The 20,183-nt window shown below is 38.3% G+C and overlaps 1 pseudogene; it reads left to right on the top strand.

The window, feature by feature from the left end:
• LOC129669856 (Y-box-binding protein 1-like) overlaps positions 1-14,871 on the top strand; it is a 109,623-nt pseudogene extending 94,752 nt beyond the window's left edge.
• The last annotated feature ends 5,312 nt before the right edge of the window (positions 14,872-20,183 follow it).

Here is a 20,183-nt window from a genome sequence, read left to right as displayed (position 1 = left end):
ATTAAGTCAACAGAAAATGAAAGAAAAATGAAAAAGAAAAATATATGAAGGAAGTCAATTCTGAGTGAATGATTTACAGATAATGATGTGAAAGTGCAGTGATCCAGTGTATCTGCAGCTAAGCCAATTGCACAGTTTATGGAGAACAAAAAGTGCATGATTTTTGCATGTGACTTACAACATTGTTATAAATATGAACCCTTCCTTTATTGGTAGGTTTTTTAAACCTAATGAAATTTTATGTTATGCTGTAGTGCTCTTTTTTAAGACTCTTTTATTTGGGGTGTTTAGGCCTCAATCTCCTTTCCAATCTATCATCCCTATGTAGGAGAGAGAAAGTTAATGGGGAGAAAAGGCCCAGACCACTTTACTTCTCCCAAATGTTTAGGGTCAAGGAGTTCTTTTAGGACTCTACACCAATCTACGTCAACCACAGAGGCAGCTTGCAGTCCCTCCATAGCACTGTGTCCTGATGTATTTCTCCCTGTCTGTCTGCTACAAAACAGCCACAGTATCTGTGGTCTCTCCAAACTCCTACATGAAAACACCTCTGCACCTTCTGTTTCAAGGCTCTCATATTTATACTCTCAGAGTTCTAGACCATGCCCCTTTCTGTGTGGCATGGAGGAGGCTATTAACAGCTGACAAAAGCCATGCTCACATGAGACAATTAAAAGGTGTGGACAAACTATTACCCAACTAAAATCTCACACTTGGGATTAAAACAAAATCATATTTTCAAAACATAACTGAGTTTATAAAGAAAACAAAACTTCCATTACATTATGCTATAATAAAATATCATTCTTGTTTTGTGACGAGGTTGTTTTATAAGTTTTTCTAACAATGGGAAAGATGTTAATATATACATATATATATGTACATATATATGTATATATATATATATATATTTGTATTTTTTAATTAAAAAAGACCTTCAGAATCCTTAAGATTAAATCTAGATCCTCCAGCTTGCTAGGCAACTGTCTCACCTTAGTCTATATTCTAAATTAAGCTTCAGTTAACATTCTGATTCAGTCTCTTAAAGTAGAATTCTGATCTTTTTTTTTATTAAAAATGATTGAGCTAAACAGAATCAACTGATCAGGACTGAAGGGGGATCACAAAAATCAGGGAGCCTGTAGGGGTCTGACATAGGCCCTCTGTATATAATTTATGACTGAGTAGCTTGGTGTTTTTAACTTCTAAGAGTGGAAGTTGGAGCTGTTTCGGGCACGTTTGCCTGCTTATGGGATCCTTCTTCTCCTATTGGTGCCTTATCCAGCCTTGATGTGATGGTATGTGGCTGGTCTTATGTAGGTTGTTGGTTCTGGGAGTCCTGCATTCTTCTTTTTAATTTTTTTTCTTTTATATTTTATTATTTTTTTAATTCTCCACTCTTTTTAAAAACATTATTTATTTTTATTAATTACATTTTATTCACTTTGTATCTCAGCTGTAGCACCCTCCCACATCCCCTCCCAAAACACACCATCCCTCCTAAATCTCCTCCCATGCTGCTCCCCAAGTCCACTGATAGGGGAGGACCTCTTCCCTTTCCATCTGACCCTAGTCTATCAGGTCTCAGCAGGACTGGGTGCATTGTCTTCCTCTGTGGCCTGGTAAGGCTGCTACCCCCTCAGGAGAAGGAGATCAATGAGCCAGCCACTGAGTTCATGCCAGAAATGGACACTGTTCCTATTACTGGGGATCCCTCTTGGACAATGAACTGCCATGGACTATATCTGTGAAGGGATTCTAGGTTATCTCCATGATTGGTCCTTGTTTGGAGTATCATTTTCCCAAAAGACCTCTGTGCTCAGATTTCTTCATTCTGTTGCTGTCCTTGTGGAGCTTCTGTCGTCTCCAGGTCTTTCTATCTCCCCCTTCTTTCATAAGATTCCCTGCACTCTGCCCAAAGTTTGGCTATGAGTCTTAGCATCTGCACTGATGCCATGCTAGTTTGAGTATTTCAGAGGCTCTCTGTGGTAGGACCGTGTCCTGTTACCTGTTTTCTCCCTCTTCTGATGTCCATCTTATTTGCCTTTCTGAGTGAGGATTGATCATTTGACCCAGGTACACCTTCTTGATTAACCTCTTTAGGTGTACAGATTTTAGTATGTTTATCCTACATTATATGTCTAAATTCCATTTAAAAGTGAGTATATACCATGTGTGCTTTTTTGCTTCTGGGATACCTCACTCAGGATGATCTTTTCTAGATCCCACCATTTGCCTGCAAATTTCATGATTTGCTTCTTTTTAATTGCTGAGTAGTATCCCATTGTGTAAAAGTACCACAATTTCTGTATCCATTCCTCCATTGAGGGACATCTGGGTTGTTTCCAGCTTCTGGCTATTACAAATAAAGCTGCTAAGAACATGGTTGAGCAAATGCCCTTGTTGTATAGTTGAGCAGGAGTGGTAAGATGATCTTGAGGTAGCACTATTCTTAATTGTCTGAGAATGTGCTAGATTGATTTCCAAAGTGGTTGTAGAATTTTACATTCCCATTAGTAATAGAGGAGGGTTCTCCTTTCTCCACACCCTCTCCAGCATGTATTGTCACTTGAGTTATTCATCTTAGCCATTCTGATGGTATGAATTTCAGGGTTGTTTTGATTTACATCTCCCTGATTACTAAGGATGTTGAATATTTCTTTAAGTGTTTTTCTGCCTTTTGATATTGCTCTACTGAGAATTCTCTGTTTATCTCTGTACCCAGTTTTTAAATTGGATTGCTTGATTTGTTCCTGTTTACCTTCTTGAGTTCTTTATATATTCTGGATATTAGTCCTCTGTCAGATATAGGGTTGTTGAACATCCTTTCCAAAACTGTAGGCTGTCATTTTGTTCTGATAACAATTTCTTTTGCTTTACAGAAGCTTTTCAGTTTCATGAGGTCCCATTCATTGATTGTTGATCTTAGAGCCTGTGTTGTTGGTGTTCTCTTCAAGAAGTTGTCTCCTGTGCCAGTGAGTTCCAGGTTCTTCCCCACTTTTTCTTCTAATGGGTTTAGTGTGTCTGGTTTTCTATTGAGATCTTTGGTCCACTGAGAGTTTAGTTTTGAGCAATGTGGTAAATATGGATCCATTTGAATTTTTCTACATGTATATATCCAGTTAGACCAGCATCAATTGTTGAAGAAGCTCTTTTTTCAAGGTTTGGTAAATTTCAGCAATAAAACCGTCAGACTCTGGCCTGATTTTTTTTTCCAGGGGGGATTTTGATGACTGCTTCTATTTCCTTGGGGGATATAGGAATGTTTAATCAATTTACATGATCTTGGTTTAACTTTGGTAAATGGAATCTATCAAGAAAATTTTCCATTTCATTAAGATTTTCATATCTTGTGACTTTTGAAATAAGACCTAAAAATTAAAATAAAAAAATTAAACCTAATGCAGTGTTTCTGTTAATATTCTTAACTAAATATGAGTTAAAAATGAGAATTAAAAATGGGAGTTAGAAAAACTTACATCAGCGTTTCCATAAGTGTATATATTCATTGAAGCAAGATTCTCTGTCCTAATAGCCAATAATATTGGAAGTACCATGAACTCAATATGAATATTCTGTAACACTGATCAGGTACTAAGAACTAAACCATTAAATAATTTTATAACTCACAAGGTTTGCATTAGTCAACTCTATGGCTAGAAAAGCCTGAAACATGAAATAATGATTCTCATTATGACTTTACCTTCATTATTACAGGTAAAATAGAAAAGACAGAGTTTAAATTGCTCCTAACATATGTTGATTAAATTCATAATAAACTGATTTGCAGTGTGTTCTCTGAGCCCAGGATCAGCACTTCATCATACAAAAAAAAAAAAAAGGGAAACTATCAAGTTTAGCATATTTGTATACAGTTGAAATGGAAGAAATGGGAAGAAATCATAACAAATATTTAATAGAATTTCATCACTTATTTATAGAGGCCTAATTTTGTTATAATGTGTATATTTTGTTAGTTTAAAATCTCAGTACATTTTAATTGTATATTTTTAATTTCTATCTTGTTTTTATTAATTACAATTTACTCACTTTGTATCCCAGCTGTAGCCCTCTTCCCTATCTCCTTCTAATACAACTATCCCTCCCTCTTTTTCTACTATGCCTATCCCCCATTCCAATGGTAAGGGAGGTTCTCCTCCCCTTCCATCTGACCCTACATTTTGTCTTCTTCTGTGGCCTAGTAAGTCTGCTCTCCCCTCAAGTGGAGGTGATCAAAGAGCCAGCCCATGTGCTCATGTCAGAGATAGTCCCTGTTCATATTACTGGGAAACCTTCTTGGACTCTGAGCTGCCACGGGTTATATCTGTGCTGGGGTTCATGAAATTTGCAGGCAATGTTAGGATCTAGAAAAGATCATCCTGAGTGAGGTATTCCTAAACTAGAAAAATACACTTGGTATATACTCACGTATAAGTAGGTATTTGACATATAATGTAGAATAAATATACTAAAATCTGTACACCTAAGGAAGCTAATCAAGAAAGAGAACCCTTGGTAAGATGCTCAATCTTCATTCAGAAAGGCAAAGGGGACAGACACTGGAAGAGGGAGAAAACAAGAAACAGGACAGGAGCCTACCATAGAGGGCCTCTGAAAGACTCTACCCAGCAGGGTATCAAAACATATGCTGAAATTCAAAGCTGAACTTTGGGCAGTGTTCAGAGAATCTTATGAAAGAAGAGGGAGATAGAACTCCCTAGAGGGGACAGGAGCTCCACAGGAGAACAACAGAACCAAAAAATCTGGGCACATGTGTCTTTTGTGAAACTGATACTCCAAACAAGGACCAGTCATGGAGATAATCTAGAACCCTTGCTCAGTACTTTTTTTTTTTTTTAACTTATTCCATTTTATCACACATATATTCTACTCAGCAAAGACCCATTAGGGCTTTAGGTAACCAAGGATCACTTTTTAATGTGTTTGTATGTATCTATGAGTGTATTTTTTTTTAGAGTTTTGCATCATTAGCTTGCAGAGCTTAACTCTCCCAAAGCACATATCCCCCATTAAACTGATATTTGTGGATTCTATAAAATTTTGTAATGTTTCAAGTAAAAAATCATATTCATTTTTAATTTTAGAAAAATCAAAATAATTTTTTACTCTCATAGTTTTATCACAATATATCTATATTTAGTAAATAATTTCTCTTGTTTGTCTTTGTCTTACAAGGGTGAAGACACTGTAAGTCTTACAGAGATGAAAATATATAGTAAGTAACTATGTATGTTACTCTTTATAAAAATCATGGAAAACCCTACATTTTCATATATTTGTTATTTTTGTAATGGATTAGAATTCCTATATATCATTGTTGAATCTGATCAACTATAAGGTTGATCTGAGCAGTTTTGTGGGTAATGAAGAAATGACAAACACAAAATGTACAAATATGCTTTGATTCATTTTATAAGCACTCTGACTGAGACAGCAGCCTGGAAAATCAGTGCATTTATTATATACACATAAATGAGCATGTAGGTTAGCAAATATAGTCAGGGTTCTCAGTAGGGGAGCTATCTTAGGATACAGTCATCTGGGAAGAGGAGGATGTGGTTGATCCTTTATGCATACACTTTCAACCTCAATACTCAGACCAGGAGAAAAGACTTACCATTCCTGGGAGTCTGAGGCATTGTTATTGTCGATACATGTATGATCATATCCTGAATTTAGGTGTATACTCAATCCTCAAAGATTGTCAGTTAATCATGATATAATCCTATTATACTGTCTTTTGTTCATCTTCAATACATTGTAATATTATTTGTTCACTTCTATCCTTGGTGATATTTTTCATACAGATCAATTTTTTATAAATCTTTGGGTGTTTTGAGACACAGTCTCATGTCACATAGGCTGATCTTGAACTTGGTATATAGCCAAGGATGACTTTGGTTTTTTTTTTAATGTTTTCTTTATTATTATTATTATTTATCACAATTTATTCACTTTCTATCGGGGCTGTAGTTCCCTTCCACATCTTGTGGTCTCACCCTCCCTCTTTCTACCCCCCTTTCCTAATTCAACTGGAAGGGGAGGTCCTTCTCCTCTACTATCTGACCCTAGCCTATCAGGTCTCATCAGGACTGCTTAGATCCTCTTTCTCTGTGGCCTGTTTAGGCCACCTTGCAAGAGGGAGGTGATCAAAAAGCCTGCCACTGAGTCCATGTCAGAGACAGCCCCTGTTCTCCTTACTAGGAAAAACACATAGAAACAGAGCTGCCCATGGGTTATATCTGAACAGGGAGTCTAGTTTCTTTCTATGCATGGACCCTGGTTGATTCATCAGTCTCTGCAGGACTACCAGAGACCATGTTTGGGGCTCTGTTTGTCTCCTTGTAGATCTCCTGTCCCCTCTAAGTCCTTGTATCTCCACATTCTTCCACAAGACTCCCTGCATTCTGCCCAAAGTTTGGCTATGAGTCTCAGTATCTGTTTCAATATTCTGATGGGTAGAGTCTTCCAGTGGCTACCTGTGGAAGGCTCCTGTCCTGTTCCCTGTCTTATACTTTCCATGTCTATCCTGTTTGCCCTTCTGAATGAGAATTAAGCTTTGTCCCTAGGGTTCTACTTGTTGTTTAGTTTCTTTAGGACTATATATCTTCATATGTTTATTCTATATAATATGGCTAATATCCACTTATAAGTGAATACATACCATGTGTATCTTTCTGCTTCTGGGATACCTCACTCAGGATGATCATTTTTAAGTCCCACCATTTGCCCCAAAATTTCATGATATTCACAAGGATGAGTTATTTTTAAATATATATTTTTATTGTTTATATTAATCACAGGTTATTTAATTTGTATTCCAGCTGTGGCCCCTTCTCTCATTCTCTCCCAATCCTTCTCTCCCTTCCTCATTTTCTCCCTGACCCTTTCCAAGTCCACTGATAGGAGAGGTCCTCCTCCTCTTCCATCTGACCCTAGACTATCAGGTATCTTCAGGACTGGCTGCAATCTCCTCCTAGAACCCGGGAAAAATGATCAATCCTCACTTAGGAAGACAAATGGGATGGACATTGGAAGTAGGTGAAAGCAAGTAACAGGACAGGATTTTACCACATAGGGCCTCTTTAGGACTCTACCTAGCAGTGTATCAAAGCCAATTATAAGATTCATAACCAAACCTTTGGGAGAGTGCAGGAAATAATATAAAAAAGGGGGAGTTAGTATGACCTGGAGAGGACAGGAGCTCCACAAGAACCAAATATATCAAGGCACAGGGGTCTTTTATGAGACTGTTTCTCCAACCAAGGACCATGTATGGATAAAACTTAGAACTCCTGCTCAGATGTAGTCCATGGTAGCTCAGTATCCAAGTGGGTTCCCTATTATTGGGAACAGGGACTATTTCTGACATGAACTCAATGGTTGGCTCTTTTACTTCCTCTCACCACGAGGGAGGAACAGCCTTAACAAGGCCAAGGATGACTTTGAACTCCATATTTTACTGATGCCCATTTTTACTTTGTGACCCTTGAAAACTGTTGCTATTGTTTTTTCCTGAACCTGAAAATTTATGTTTTGTAATATATATGCTAGAAATTGCATTTCTAATTTTCTCTGGATTTATTTGTTGTTTTTGTGTTTGTGTGCATGTGCTTAATCCAGTGTTAAGTCTTATAGACTTCTCCACTATTTTCTGATAACTATCATGCAGAATGGACTTAAGAATATTTCTGTGCTTATGGTCAAATGAATAACCATCCAAAAGTTATTATTCATTCAAAGCAAGAAAAAACAGAGCATGGCTGATAGTATGATACTTATAACAAAATGATAGAAAGTAATCATTTAATATCAAATCATAGAGCAATAATATTTTAGTTACAGCAGTTTTGTTGTCCACCATGGCCCAGAAAACTCTATAAATGTCATTTCCCACAAATAACATTATTATGAGGTACTGAAATAATCAGACAGGATTTAGAGTTTAAATATGAGAACAGTTCTATATCCTCCAGTGTTCCAATATAATTACTTCAGTAAGCTACTGTGAGTATATTTGTGTCTATAGTGAAAAGTCATATTTTAACTTTTTACTAAGCTACCTTTTTTGACAGTATTCTCTCTAAAGTTCTTAATATAATGAAAGAAAAATTTACAATATTAAAATTCTGTGGATTATAGTTGAATGCAATATAACAATGCATTTACTCCAAAGGAATTTTTAGAATTTTTAAAATAACTGCATAAGCCTAAAACGGAAATAAAAGACTTTCATTATTAAACAATGTAGAGGTTATTTAAAGTGTAGAATCACAATTCAATGCTTCACATTAAAATTAAAAAAAATGAGCTTGATGGTAAGGTCTTTTTTAATCAAATTTTATGTCAGGTTATTTTATGACATTATAAATTTAGTCACTGCATACGGTGTTCATACAACATATATTTTATCCACAAAAATGGAAAAAAGAAACTTTTTAAAAGAAAGAATAATGCAGCATTGTGTTCTACATTTTTGCTTTCTTGTATTTTTTTTACAATTTTATTTATATATTTATTTATTACAATTTATTCAATTTGTATCCCTGCTGCAGCTCCCTCCCTTGTCTCTGCAGGGGTCCCTGGACCCAGATTTTTGGGTTTTGTTGGTCTCCTAGTGGAGCTCTCATCCTTTCTGGGTCTTTTCATTTCTCCCTTCTTCCAGAAGAATTACTGCACACAATGATGGGATGACTCAGGTCCAACATGGGCTTGAGTGATATGACCTAAGCCCATCTGCTACTCACAATGACACATATTCAAACCTTATGAATAGTTGATTTCTAAAATTTTCAATTCAAATTATTTGAAAGTTGAATGGCAAGGGATAACTGAAACCATGAAAAGTTAAAATGGAAGAGATTGAAAAGAGGGAACAGGATAGGAATCTAAGATAAATGTCGTCTGAAAGACTCATCTCAGCAGGAGATCAAAGCAGATGCTATGACTCACAGTAAAACTTTGGCAGAGGAGTCATAGGAAAGAGTGGGGGATATAAGGACCCAGAGCAGACAAGAGCTCCGTAAGCAGACCAACAGAGCCAAAAAATCTGGGCCCTGGGGGCATGTAGAGATTGATTCACAAACCAAGGACCATGTATGAAGAAGACCTGGACTTCATGCTCATATGTTGCCAATGGGCAGCTTAGTCTCCATTTGGATCCTCTAGTGAGGGGAGCAGGGACTTTCTCTAACATGTACTCTTTTGTCTGCTCTTTGATCACTTCCCCCTAGTGTGTGTATGGGGAGCTTGCCAGGCCACAGTGTAAGAAGATATAGGCAGTCCTAATGTGACTTGACAGGGTGTGGTCAGGTGATAGAGGACTGCTCCTTACTGAAAAATAGGGGTGAGGAATACGGGAAAAGTGAGAGGGACAGTGGGTAGGAAGGAGATAAGGGAGGGGGCTACAATCGGGAAGTAAAGTGAATAAATTATAAAAAAAATAAATTTAAATAAAAAAAAAGGTCATCCAAAAGAAGGTTTTGGGAATAGTAAAATGGTTCAATGTAAGGAATGGATACGGTTTCATCAACAGGAATGACACCAAGGAAGACATATTTGTACACGAGACTGCCATAAGGAAGAATAACCCTAGGAAATACCTTCGCAGTGTTGGAGATGGAGAGACTGAGGAGTTTGATTGTTGAAGGAGAAAAGGGAGCAGAGGCAGCAAACCTTACAGGCCCTGGTGGAGTTACAGTTCCAGGTAATAAATACACAGCAGACAGTAACCATTATAGATGCTATCCAGATCGTAGGGGTCCTCTACACAATTACTAGCAAAACTACGACAATAGTGAGAATAAGGAAAAGAATGAGGGATCAGAAAGTGCTCCTGAAGGCCAGGCTCAACAGTACCGGCACTATTGCAGGCAAAGCTTATCACCTTACTACATTCAGAGACCCTATGGGAGTTAACCACAGTATTCCAACCCTCTTGTACAAGGAGAAGAAATGGAGGGGCTGACAACCAGGGTACAGGAGAGCAAGGTAGACCAGTGAGACAGAATATGTATCTCCTCAGGGGCCCTCTTCATCAAATATAACCTAGGAAGGCAATGAAAAGGACAAGGAAAATCAAGATGAGACCCAAGGTCAGCAGCCAACTCAATGTCAGTATCACAGAAACTTCAGTGACAGACTCAGATCCCCAGGGAACCCTAACCACAAGACTGCAAAGAGAAAAAAGCAGCTGATGCACCAGCTGAGAATTCTTCAGCTCCAGAAGCTGAGCAGGTCAGGCCTGAGCAAATGGTGGCTTACCATCTCTACCATCATCAGGTTCGTCATCCAACAAGAAGAAATGAATATGAAATTGCAGCAATAAGAAATGAACAAAGATTGGAGCTGAAGACCTAAGTGCTTGCTTTTTGTCCATTGAACAGATACACTAGAACTATCTGAATTATCGATGCAGCATGGCGTTTTTATTGTTTTTACCTAAAGATGTCTTTTTGGTAATGACAAACATGTATTTTTTTTCAAGGAAAAATAAAAAAGGTCTGCTTTTTCTCAATACACTTTTAATGTTTTTAAAATTGTTTCATATATGACCAAGTTGAGATTTTTAAGAACTTCATTTTTAAAGTTTTTATAAGTTTACAGCTTGATTTAAAAAGTCAACAAACTGCAAGAACCTGTTAATAAAGGTCTTAAATTATAATTAAAAAATTGAAAGTCACCAATGAACAACTGTATAGATATGAAGAATTGTATTTATAGTTACAGGTAGATTTATTAAATAAAATATAGTCAAGAAGTAATTAGAAAAGCAAAGAATTATTTTCCATTGAAAATATCTCAAATTATACTTACTATCCTTAAAAGAAGTATAGTCTCTTGTGTTTGGGTGAAATGTTCTGTAATTATCTGTTAGGTCCATTTTGTTTATGATATTGTTTTGTTTATGATATTGTTTTGTTTATGATATCATTTATGAATTTATGTTGCAATTTCTCTTCATAAAGTTGGCATACTGAAGTAACACACTATCAGTGAGTGAATGTCAATATGTGACATAGCAGAACAAGCTACAACAACAGGCACATACCATCATATAAGTTTTGAAAGGGCAACGCAGTATGGGGAAAAGTGTCCCATAATTAGATAAACTTTTCATGGAAAATCTCCAATACCATAGTTAGTTGTTACTATGAGCTCTCATCAATTTTTCTTCATTAATTTATTTCTTAACCACTTTACAACCTGATCACAGACCCCTTCTTTCTCTCCTACCAATATCACCCTCACATCACCCTTCTCCCATTACTGCCCCCCTTCTCCTCAGAGAAGGGTACTAACCCACTGTGGCACATCAAGTTGCAGCAGGACTAAGCACATCCTTTCCAATGAGGCTAGACAAAGCAGCCCACTTAGGGGAAAAGTATCCAAAGGCAGAAACAGAGTCAGAGATAGCCCCTACTCTGATTGTTCAGGAGCCCACATGAAGACCAAGTTGCACATCTGTTACACATGTGTAGGGGAGCTCATTCCAGCCCAATCATGCTCTTTGGTTGGTGCTTCTGTCTCTATGAGTTCTATTGGGTCTAGCTTAGTTTCCTTAGTAGGTCTTCTTGTGGTGTCTTGGACCCTTTCTATTCCCTCAATCCTTCCTCTCACTCTTCCATAAACTCCCCAATCTCTGCCTATTCTTTGGCAGTGGGTCTCTGTATCTCTTTCCGTCAGCTGCGTGGGTGAAGACTCCGAGAAGACAATTATGTTAGGCTCCTGTCTGAAAGCACAGAAAAGTGCCATTAATAGTGTCAGGGGAGTCCTATCAGTGGACTTGCAGAGGGGCATAGGTGGAGAAGGGGAAGGGAAGGTGGGATTGGGAGGGGAGGAGGGAGGGATCTACTGGGGGGATACAAAGTGAATAAACTGTAATTAATAAAAAATTTTTAAAAGAGAGAAAAAATAGTGTCAGGGGTTGTGTCTCTTCCATGTCTCGAGTTGTGCCAGTCACTGGATGGCCATTATGCCAATCTCTGTTCCAACTTTATCCCTACACTTCTTGTAGGCATGACAGATTTTGGGTCAAAGGTATTGTGGGTAGGTTGGTGTCCCCTTAACTGCACTAGAAACCCTATTTGGCTACACGAGGTGACCACTTCAGGATCCTGGTCTACAGTAGCTAGAGGAGTCAGTCAAGGTCAGCCCCACAGATTCCTAGGAGCACCCCCTCCACTTCCCTTCCTTCAAGAATTTCCTTTCTCTCTCCCCGTTCCCTGCCCCCTCCTTTCCCCCCAGACTCGATGCCCATGCCCATTACCCTACCCAAAGACTCTCCCACCCAATTCCCTCCCTTCATCTACTTGAGATGTGTATTTTATTTCCACTTCAGAGTGAGATTCAAGTATCCTCCCTTGGCCTTTCCTTGGCTTCTTTGTGTCTGTGGTTTGTGGCATGGTTATCCTGTATTGTATGGTTAATATCCACTTATAAGTGAATATATACCATGTGTATCTTTCTGGATATGGGTTACCTTACTCAGGATATTTTCTAGTTCCATCCCATTTGACTGCAAATTGCACGCTCTCCTTGTTTTTAATAGCTGCGTAGTATTCCATTGTGTAAATGGACCACAGTTTATTTATCCATTATTTGATTGAGGGATATCTAGGTTCTTTCCAGTTTCTGGCTGTTGAGAATACAGCTGTGATTAACATGGTTGAGCAGGTGTCCATGCAATATAGTGTAGTAATGTACTTGGTTCTTAAGGTATAACTATTCTTAATTTTCTGAAAAACTGCCAAACTGATTTGTAAGGTGGCTGTACTAATTTGAACTCCCACCAGCAATGGAGGAGTGTTTCCTTTGCTTCACATCATCAGCAGCATGGGCTGTCACTTCATAGTTAGCTATTCTGACAGGTATAAAAGGAATCTCAAATTCATTTTGATTTACATTACAGGTATTCTGACAGGTATAAAAGGAATCTCAAATTCATTTTGATTTACATTACCCTGTTGGGTAAGAATGTTGACTATTTTTTTTAAATATTTCTCTGGCATTTGAGATTCCTCTGTTGAGAATTCTGTGTTTAGATTTCTACACTATTTTTAACTTGGGTTACTTAGTTTGTCAATGTCTAGTTTCTTGAGTTCCTTATATATTTTGGAAATCAGCCCTCTATCAGATGTTGAGTTGGTGAAAAAAATTTGCAATCTACAGACAGCTACTTTGTCTGACTGATGGTTTCCTTTGCATTACACAAGATTTCTATTTCATGTAGTGCCATTCATAAACTGTTGATCTTTGTGCCTGTGCTCTTGGTGTTCCACTCGGGAAGTTTTCTTGTTGTTGTTTTTTCCTGTGTCAGTGTATTCAAAACTGTTCCCCAGTTTCTCTTCTATCAGGTTCAGGTTGTCTGATTTTATGTTGAGGTTTTTGATCCACTTGGACTTGAGTTTTGTGCCATGTGATAGGTATGGGACTATTTGCATTCTCCTACACACAAATATCCAACACTGTTTGTTGAAGGTACTTTCTTTATTCCATTGTATATTTCTGGCCTTTTAAAAAAATCAATAGTCAGGAGTCCATAGGTAGATGGATTTATGCCTTGGATTTCTATTCAGTTCCATTAATCAGCATGTCTTTCATGTGTGTGTGTGCCAATACCATACAATTTTCATTACTACAGTTCTACAGTACAGCTTGAGATCAGTGTTGGTGATACCTCTGGAAGTTCTTTTATTGTATTAGATAACCTTGGATTGTTTTTGCTATCCAGAGTTTTTGTTATTTCGTATGAGATTTAATGTTGTTCTTTCAACATCTGTAATGAACTGTGTTGGAATTTTGTTGGGAATTACATTGAATCTGTGATTGCTGTTGCTAGGATGTCCATTTTTACTGTGTTAATCCCATTGATCCATGAGTGTAGAAGATCTTTCCATATTCTGTTATTTTTGTTGAACTTTCTTCTTCAATAATTTGAAATTTTTATCATAGAGGTATTCATTTGCTTGCCTAGAATTACCACAGGAATTTTTATATTACTTATGGCTTTTGTGAAGGGTGTTGTTTTTAATTTTTTAGCAGCCCATTTGTGATTTGTACACAAGAGGTATACTGATTATTGAAATAATCTTGTTTCCCGCCACTTCTCTGAAAATGTTTATCAGCTCTATGTATTCCCTAGTAGAATTTTGGGGATATGTATGTATACTATCACATCATATGCAAATAGAGATACTTTGAGGTCTTTCTTTCCAAGTTTTATCCTATTTATCTCCTTGAGTTGTCTTATTGCTCCAGCTAGAACTTTAAGCACTATATTGAGTAGATATGGAGAGAAAGAACCACCTTATTCTGTTTTTGGTTTTAGAAGAATTGCATCGTGTTTCTTTCCATTTAATTTTATGTTGGCTGTAGACTTGCTGTGCATTACCTTTATTATGCATGTCCCTTGTATCCCTGATGTCGCCAAGATTTTTATCATGAAGAGGTGTTGGATTTTCTCAAAAGCTTTTTCAGCATCTAGTAAAATGAACATGTGATTTCTTTTTTTTGTTTGTTTGTTTTTGTTTCTTTATGTGGGTTGATTATATTGACAGAGTTTTGTATGTGGAACCATCACTCCTTCTCTTGGATTTCCTTGGTGTCTGTTGTTATATCTTCCCTTTTATTTCTGATATTGTTAGTTTGGATATTTTTTTCTCTGTCCTTTTTTTAATTTAAGTTTTTTAATCTTGTTGATTTTCTGAAAAAAAAAACTCTAAGTTTCATTGATTCTTTGTATTATTTTCTGTGTTTCTATATTACAGAAATAAAATTTCATTATTTCTTGCTGTCTACTCCCATTAAGTATATTTCCTTTTTGTCTTTGTTTTGTTCTAGTGCTTTTAGGTGAGCTGTCAAGTATCTAGTAAGAGATCTCTCCAATTTTTTTGAAAGGCAATTAGTGCAATGAACTTCCTTCATTGTATTACTTTCAATGATTCCCATAAGTTTTTGTGTGTTGTACACTCATTTTTATTGAATTCTAGGAAGTCTTTACTTTCTTTCTTTTTTTCTGCCCTTACCATAAATTTGTTGAATGGGGTGTTGTTCAGTTTCCATGAGTAGATAAGCTTTCTGTTCCTTCTGTTGTCCATATCCAGTTTAATCCATGGTTGTCTGACAGGACATGGTGCTATTTCAAATTTCTTACATATGTTGAGAGTTGCTTTGTGATTTAGTATGTGGTAAGTTTTTGAGATTGTTCCATGAGGTGCTGAGAAGGTACATTTTTTTTGTTTGGGTGAAATGTTCTGTAGATACTTTTATCCTATATTACATAGCTAATATCCACTTATAAGTGAGTACATACAGTGTGTGTCTTTCTAATAGTGGGTTATCTCAGTCAGGATGATCTTTTCTAGTTCCATCCATTTGTCCGCAAATTTCATGATTTCTTTTTTCTTTTTTTAAATAACTGAGTAGTATGCCGTTGTGTAAATGCACCACAATTTCTGTATCCATTCTTCAGTTGAACGATATCTAGGCTGTTTCCAGATTCTGGATATTATGAATAAATCTGCTAGGAACATATTTGAGTAAATGTCCTTGTTGTATAGTTGAGCATCTTTCAGATACATAGCTAGGAGTGCAACTGCTTTCTAAACTCTTACTTCCTAAGATGGCCTATTAAACCATGCATAAACAGCTCCATAGCATCTCTAGCACATAGTCCCAATGTCTGTCACAGAAACAAAACATAAGACCTCAAAATACAATCAAAAAGACCAATCAGGTAATGTCTGTCTCATTAATAGACTACTTTCTGATACTAACTTCTGTATTAGTTGCTTTCATCTTGCTGTGATAAGACACAGTGACCAAAGCAAATTATAAAAGAAAGGTTTTTTGTTTTTTTTAGGGGTGACTAATATAGTTTTACATGCTTAGAATACATGATGATTATGATGGGGAGCATGGCAGCAGGAAAGAAAACACGGTGCACTGAAATCTTGTACCTAGAATTGTAGGCAATTTTTAGCCCCCCAACAACACAATTGCTTATAAATGAACCCAAGTCCTTTGCAAAATCAACAAGCAGTTTTAAATGTTAAATGGTCTCTCCAGACCCCTCATCTTAAGTATATGTTCCCTGTCCTTACACATATGTCCTATATCACCAGAGTTTTGCTTGTTGCCACACTTTAAAATTTAGGACTACCAGGTTCATGAAGTATAATTAATATAGAAATAATAAAGAATGAGTTCTGAGGGACAGTTTTAAACATACTTCTTTAGTTGTTTGAGTCCCTTTTAATTTCTTCTTTGTGCTTTGAAATAAAAGAATATCTGGGGGGAAAAAAGCTGCTTCTTTAAACTGAGTTCTATAAGTGGGGTGCCAAGGACATTTTAAAAAGAGTCTCACTCAGGAGCCCTACAAGGAAACCAACAAAGCTAAAGGATCTGAGCCCAGAGGTTCCTTAAGAGTCTGATGCACCAACAGAGGACCATGCATGGAGAGGACCTAGAACACCTGCTCAAATGTGGCTCATTCTACATGTAGATATCCCAGTGAGGAGAGAAGAGGCTGTCTCTATCATGAACTTGGTTGACTTCTCTTTGATTGCTCGCCCCTGGTGATACAGCCTTGACAGTCCACAGAGGAAGAGGATCCAGGCAGTCTTGTTAAGACTTACCAAGCTATGGACAGATAGAATTGGTGGAGAACTCCCCCTTTAGTGGACTAGGGGAAGGGGATATGGCTAAAAAGTGAGAGAGGGAGGGACTGGAAGGAGCTGAGAGAAGGGGCTTCAATTAGGATATATAATGAATAAATTGTGAAAAATAATACAAATTAAATTTAATAAAATATTAAAATAAAAAGAGTCACACCACTGGGCACAGTGGTGCACAGTTGTAATCCAGTACTTGGGAGGGCAGAGGCAGATGGATTTCTGAGAGTTTTGAGCCAGCTTGGTCTGCAAAGCAAGTCCAAGACTGTCAAGACTATACAGAGAAACCCTTTCTCAAAAATCCAAAACAGAACCAAAAACAAAAACAAAAAATCATAATTTGAGTTCCAAAATAAGAAGACATGAGGAAATAAGAAGAACAGATTCAATAAGCTTTTAACTCTAACATTTAAAATAAGTAAAGCTTATTTGGAAATGGAAGAAGCCTACAGGAGAGGAAAGAACTTATGGAAATTGTATGGAGGGAAAAAAATCAAAGTATGATGTCAATATGAGGTTCATTACTGTTCTCAGTCAATATCTGTGATTTTCTTTTCAGAAACAAAATTCGTTGGAGAGGGATAGCTTAGAAAGTTATAGAGGGAAGAAAATTAATGAAGAAGTTATATAATTAAATTTTAATTAAAATATATATATTTAAATGATGATAGTTATCCTAAAATGATTTTCCAAAATACATTGATTAAAATTTTAAATTGGTAGAATAGATTAAATGTAATATAAAAAAATTGCATGGAGGAGGCCGGGCAAGATGGCAGCGCCGGGAGGACTCTCATTCTGAGGAGCAGCACAGCAGGATTGGCACAGTGACCAGCAATCAGAACTCGCGGCCATAAAACACAAGTGGTTGTGTTTCTCAGGTGAGAGGATACCCCACAGTGGGGGATTCGATCAGCTTTAACTCACCCGGAAAAACCGCGGAAGAGATCCCCGTTCCGCCAGGCGCTTGGTCGCCAGCCCAGAGCTACCCGCCAGTGCAATCTGGTCACGGTCCCAGACTGAACTGTGGGCCCACAACACCATAGACTGGATTTCCCAGTCGAGAGATAACCCCACGGAGCAGGAAACAATTGGGACCGACCCCAGGTTACCCAGACATCCCCTGGAAAAGACTCGGGTTCCGCGGGTGCCCCAGGAGCCAGCCCGGACCCAGAGCCGGAGGGACAAAGGCGCCTGCCTGCACTGAGCCCTGCCTGCGCGCTTGATTCGCCGCCTCAGATAGAACTGTGGGCACCAGGGCAACAGGGCACCAGGCTGCGTGTCTCTGGCAGGAGGAAACCCCCAGCGGAGGGGGTCAGCAGCTCTAACGCTTAGGACACCCAGCACCAAAACACTTCCTGGACTCACGCAGACTCTAGTGCAGGCAGAAGTGCTGTGCTCTGCCGCCATTGTTGCGTTCCCCTGGGGCACTGGGACACACAGCTGCATCCTCGGACCTGCAGGAGCCGAAGAGCCATTACAGCAGCCCTCAGATACTGTGCCAGGGATCGGCCAGTTGTCCCTGGCTGGACTGCCAAAACTGTAGGAATCCCTGATCCTTCAGGGGGGCTGCACACACAGCGTCTGGACCAGAGCGGTACCTACAGCCGCCATCCCAGACAGAAACACACAGCTTCTGGTCCAGAGTGAGGCACCCAGCCTCCAGACCAGAGCAGTGCCCCCAGGTGCCAACTCAACCTAGGTGCACATTCTCCAGGTCCAGAGCAGAGCAATCAGCCTTTGTCCCAGAGACTTGCTGAGTGCACCTCCCACTTTCTCAGACAGAACTGTGCACCCCAGGATAACAGACTGAGTTTCCCTGTTGGGAGAAAACCCCATAGCTAGGGAATCAGCAGTCTCTTCAAGAGGACTGTACATGGAAATTTAGTGAGCAGCAGCACACTAAATTTATAAGAAGAAACCCAGCAGTGGGGCTGCTGTCTTGAGAAATTTTATGGGTAAGAGGAGATCCCCCCCTGCCTAACATAGACCACAGCTACTACTCAGGGCTATAAACCTGAAGTGAGCAGTGGCAACTCCGGAGAAACACTGGCCATACAGTGACCATAACCAAAAAGCAGAGAAGGACTCCTTCAGGAAAAATCATCTTCCAGCCAAGGGGATACTCCCTACCTCAGGACTCCAGGAAGCACAGAAACTAACAGCCAAAACCTAAATCAGCCCAATGGGTAGAGGTCAGCGTAAAGGCTCAACCAACAAAAGACAGAGCAATATGGCATCTCCAGAACCCAGCCATCCAGGGGCGAACAGCCCTGAACAATGCAGCATAATAGAAAATCAAGAAGATGACCTTACATCTATGTTGATGAAGAGAATAATAGAGGAAACAGATAAAATACGTAAAGAATTAGAGGAAGATAAAACCAAACAGATCATGGCTACCCATAAAGAAATGGAGGAAGATAAAGACAAGCAAATTAGGGCCATCCGTGAAGAAATACGGGAAGATGCAGCCAAACAGCTTGTGGCCTTCAGAGAAGAAATAATTAAATCACTGAAAGAAATAAAAGAGACAGAGTTGAAGGAACTAAAAGAAAAAGAGGAAAATACAAGCAGACAGGTGAAGGAAGTCAACAAAACAACTCAAGACCTGAAGATAGAACTAGAAAAATTAAAGAAAACACAAATGGAGGAAATAATGGAGAGGAAAAATTTAGGGACGAAAACAGGAACTACAGAGGTAAGCATAACCAACAGAATACAAGAAATGGAAGAAAGAATCTCAGGTGTAGAAGATACAATGGAAGAAATCGATGTATCTGTCAAAGAAAATGTTAAATCCAAAAAATTCCTGACACAGACCGTCCAAGAAATCCAAGACAATATGAAAAGACAAAACCTAAGAATAATAGGAATAGAAGAAAAAGAAGACTCCCTTCTCCAAGGCCCAGAAAATATTTTCAACAAAATCATTGAAGAAAATTTCCCCAAGTTAAAGGAGAAGCCAATAAGGATACATGAGGCCTACAGAACACCCAACAAATTGACCAGAAAAGAAAATCCTCCCGCCACATAATAATCAAAACAGGAAGTATACAGAACAAAGAAAAAATACTAAAAGCTGCAAGGGAAAAAGGCCAAGTAACATATAATGGCAAACCCATTAGAATCACACCTGACTTTTCAACAGAAACTATGAAAGCCAGAAGGGCCTGGACAGATATCATGCAGACCTTAAGTGAACACAGGTGTCAACCCAGGCTACTATACCCTGCAAAACTCTCAGTCCTCATAGACGGAAAAAACAAGATATTCAATGACAAAAACAAATTTCAACAATACCTACACACAAATCCAGCATTACAGAAGACACTGGAAGGGAAAATACAACCCAAGAAAATTAGCTTCTGTCAAGAAAACACAGGAAATAATTAACCTTACTACAGCAAAACAAAAAGCAACCAAGCACACAAACTTATGAACACAGCCAACATCAAAATCAAAGGATCTAACAGCCACTGGTCATTA

This window comes from Psammomys obesus, unplaced genomic scaffold (genome assembly GCF_907164565.1).
Source record: "Psammomys obesus unplaced genomic scaffold, mPsaObe1.curated_primary_1811, whole genome shotgun sequence".
Classification (NCBI taxonomy): Eukaryota; Metazoa; Chordata; class Mammalia; order Rodentia; family Muridae; genus Psammomys; species Psammomys obesus.
This window is presented reverse-complemented; position numbering and strand designations above follow the sequence as displayed.